Raw genomic sequence first — 4,317 nt, forward strand, 5'->3', positions numbered from 1 at the left:
GGGCTGAGCGGCAGGTGCGTACCCGAGCCCCGGCGGGCGGGCCCGGGTCCTGCCTTCCCCTGATTCAGAATCGCCGGAGCTCATAGAGGTCTGACTGACCCTCTCCCTAGTAATCCGGAGGAAAATTACCCCCCTTTCTTGTAATCCGTGCACACGAGGTGACAGAGGGGTCGCCCCATAGGAAAGCATTGCGGGCGACCAGATGGCCGAGGGGATCCGGGCGACCAGATGGCCGAGGGGATCTGGGCGACCAGATGGCCGGGGACAAAAGAGAAGCCGCCTGGACTCTCCCGACCCCGTCCCGGGAACCCTGCCACGCGGCAGGACCCAGGAAGGAGCCCCGGGTGGGGAGGCCACCCTCCCCGGGGGCCCTGGGGCTCCTGAACCCAGCCGAGCAAGGGGAGGCTCCCCGGGCACCAATGAACCCCGTCCCAGGCCTTTGGCAGTGCGGCAGGCCGGGGGACAGGGCCCTGGGCCGGAGCACCCCAGCCGGGGGCCCCAGGCCCAGAGGCGCAGGGGTAGCCTTCCCCGGGCCCTCTGGACCCCGTCCCGGGCACCCTGCCACGAGGCAGGACCCAGGACGGAGCCCCGGCCGGAGCTCCTGAACCCAGCCAGGCTCCCCGGGCACAACAGAACCCCCGCTGTCCCGGGCAGTGCGGCAGGCTGGGGGGGGGGGGACGGGGACCCCAGGCCCGGACCCCATCCAGGGCATCCTGCCACGCGGCAGGCCCAGGGACGGACCCTGGGCTGGGGCGGCATCCTGGCCCGTCCAGCTGCCGGCTGAGGACCGCTAGGCCGAGAGGGGTCCCAGAGTACCTTGTCCCTAGTAATCCGGAAGAAGGCTACCCCTCTATCTGGGAACAAGTGCACACCGCAAGGCTCAGGGGACCCTGGGCGCGAACGTGCCTGACCTCCTGGAGCCCTCGCTGGGATCCAAGAGGCGAATGGCACCTCATAGGGACTTCCAGGGAAGTCCGGCCATCTAGTCGCCCCATAGGAAAGTGTTGCGGGCGACCAGATGGCCGGGACCGAAAGGACTCCCTGCTTCCCACCCTAAGCCTTCGCGTTAGGGCTTCTGCCTGCCCACGCCGGGCAGGGCTCGGGAACCCCGGCTGGGACTCGGGCACAGTGAGGACCACTGGAGCTCTCAGGCCCGGACGCCCGGGGGGACGAATGCCTGAGATGCATGGAGCCCGTCGTGGGCACTTTTCCATGCCGTCGGTCTGGAGCCCCCCCGACACCCAGGGGAGGACCACCGTGAAAACCATGAAGCCCGACCCGGGCACTCTGCCATGCCGTCAGCCTGGATGGAGCCCCGGACACCCGGGGGACGAATGCCCGGGACGCATGGAGCCCGTCCTGGGACCTTTTCCATGCCGTCGGCCTGGAGCCTCCCCGACACCCAGGGGATGACCACTTTGAAAACCATGGAGCCCGACCCGGGCACTATGCCATGCCGTCAGCCTGGATGGAGCCCCGGACGCCCGGGGGTCGAATGCCCGAGACTCATGGAGCACGTCCCGGGCACTCTGCCATGACGTCGGCCTGGATGGAGCCCCGGACGCCCGGGGGACGATTGCCCAAGAGCCATGGAGCCCGTCCTGGGCAATTTGACATGCCGTTGGCCTGGAGGAAGGAAGCCCCGGGTGGCCTAGGGACGTGTTACCCAGGCATAGCCCATCTGGTCCCCCTGGCAGAAAACCACCAGCCTTGGAGGGGTGTCCGGGCGTACCCTGTCCCTAGTAATCCGGAGGAAAATTACCCCCTTTTCTTGTAAACTGTGCACGCGAGGTGACAGAGGGGACCCAAGGCGTGAAAGTACCCGACCTCCTGGAGCCCTCGCTGGGATCCGGGAGGCAAATGGCACCTCATCGGGACTTCCAGGGAAGTTCGGCCATCTGGTCGCCCCATAGGAAAGCGTTGCGGGCGACCAGATGGCCGGGACCGAAAGGACTCCCTGCTTCCCACCCCGAGCCTTCGCAGTAGGGCTTCTGCCTGCCCACGCCGGGCAGGGCTCGGGGACCCCGGCTGGGACTCAGGCACAGTGAGGACCACTGGAGCTCTCAGGCCGGACGCCCGGGGGGACGAATGCCTGGGACGCATGGAGCCCGTCCTGGGCACTTTTCCATGCCGTCGGCCTGGAGCCCCCCCCCCCCGACACCCAGGGGAGGACCACCGTGAAAACCATGGAGCCCGACCCAGGCTCTCTGCCATGCCGTCAGCCTGGATGGAGCCCCGGACGCCCGGGGGACGAATGTCCGGGCGCATGGAGCCCGTCTTGGGCACTTTTCCATGCCGTCGGCCTGGAGCCCCCCCGACACCCAGGGGAGGACCACCGTGAAAACCATGGAGCCCGACCTGGGTTTCTGCCATGCTGTCAGCCTGGATGGAGCCCCTGACGCCCGGGGGACGAATGCCCGGGATGCATGGAGCCCGTCCTGGGCACTTTTCCATGCCGTCGGCCTGGAGCCCCCCGACACCCAGGGGAGGACCACCGTGAAAACCATGGAGTCCGACCCGGGCACTCTGCCATACTGTCAGCCTGGATGGAGCCCCGGACGCCCGGGGGACGAATGCCCTGGACGCATGGAGCCCGTCCTGGGCACTTTTCCATGCCGTCGGCCTGGAGCCCCCCCCGACACCCAGGGGAGGACCACCGTGAAAACCATGGAGCCCGACCCGGGCACTCTGCCATGCCGTCAGCCTGGATGGAGCCCAGGACGCATGGAGCCCGTCCAGGGCACTTTTCCATGCCGTCGGCCTGGAGCCCCCCCGACACCCAGGGGAGGACCACCATGAAAACCATGGAGCCCGACCAGGCACTCTGCCATACCGTCAGCCTGGATGGAGCCCCAGACGCCCGGGGGACGAATGCCCAGGACGCATGGAGCCCGTCCTGGGCACTTTTCCATGTCGTCGGCCTGGAGCCCCCCCCCCCCCCGACACCCAGGGGAGGACCACTGTGAAAACCATGGAGCCCGACCCAGGCACTCTGCCATGCTGTCAGCCTGGATGGAGCCCCGGACGCCCGGGGGACGAATGCCTGGGATGCATGGAGCCCGTCCTGGCCACTTTTTCATGCCGTCGGCCTGGAGCCCCCCCCGACACCCAGGGGAGGACCACCGTGAAAACCATGGAGCCCGACCCGGGCACTCTGCCATGCCGTCAGCCTGGATGGAGCCCCGGACGCCCGGGACGCATGGAGCCCGTCCAGGGCACTTTTCCATGCCGTCGGCCTGGAGCCCCCCCGACACCCAGGGGAGGACCACCGTGAAAAGCATGGAGCCCGACCCAGGCTCTCTGCCATGCCGTCAGCCTGGATGGAGCCCCGGACGCCCACGGGACGAATGCCTGGGACGCATGGAGCCCGTCCTGGGCACTTTTCCATGCCGTCGGCCTGGAGCCCCCCCGACACCCAGGGGAAGACCCCTGTGAAAACCATGGAGCCCGACCCGGGCACTCTGCCATGCCGTCAGCCTGGATGGAGCCCCGGATGCCTGGGGGACGAATGCCCGGGACGCATGGAGCCCGTCCTGGGCACTTTTCCATGCCATCGGCCTGGAGGCCCCCCGACACCCAGGGGAGGACCACCGTGAAAACCATGGAGCCCAACCCAGGCACTTTGTCATACCGTCAGCCTGGATGGAGCCCCGGACGCCCAGGGGACGAATGCCCGGGACGCATGGAGCCCGTCCTGGGCACTTTTCCATGCCATCGGCCTGGAGCCCTCCCCCCTCGACACCCAGGGGAGGACCACCGTGAAAACCATGGAGCCCGACCCGGGCACTCTGCCATGCCGTCAGCCTGGATATAGCCCCGGACGCCCGGGGGATGAATGCCCGGGACGCATGGAGCCCATCCTGGGCACTTTTCCATGCCGTCGGCCTGGAGCCCCCCCTGACACCCAGGGGAGGACCCCTGTGAAAACCATGGAGCCCGACCCGGGCACTCTGCCATGCCATCAGCCTGGATGGAGCCCCGGACGCCTGGGGGACGAATGCCCGGGATGCATTGAGCCCCCCTGGACACTTTTCCATACCGTCGGCCTGGAGCCCCCCCCGACAACCAGGGGAGGACCACCGTGAAAACCATGGATCCCGACCCGGGCACTATGCCATGCCGTCAGCCTGGGTGGAGCCCCGGACGCCCGGGGGACGAATGCCCGGGACGTATGGAGCCCGTCCTGGGCACTTTTCCATGCCGTCGGCCTGGAGCCCCCCCGACACCCAGGGGAGGACCACCATGAAAACCATGGAGCCCGACCCAGGCACTCTGCCATACTGTCAGCCTGGATGGAGCCCCGGACGCCCGGGGGAC

Source organism: Lissotriton helveticus, chromosome 1_2, assembly GCF_964261635.1.
Source record: "Lissotriton helveticus chromosome 1_2, aLisHel1.1, whole genome shotgun sequence".
Lineage (NCBI taxonomy): Eukaryota > Metazoa > Chordata > Amphibia > Caudata > Salamandridae > Lissotriton > Lissotriton helveticus.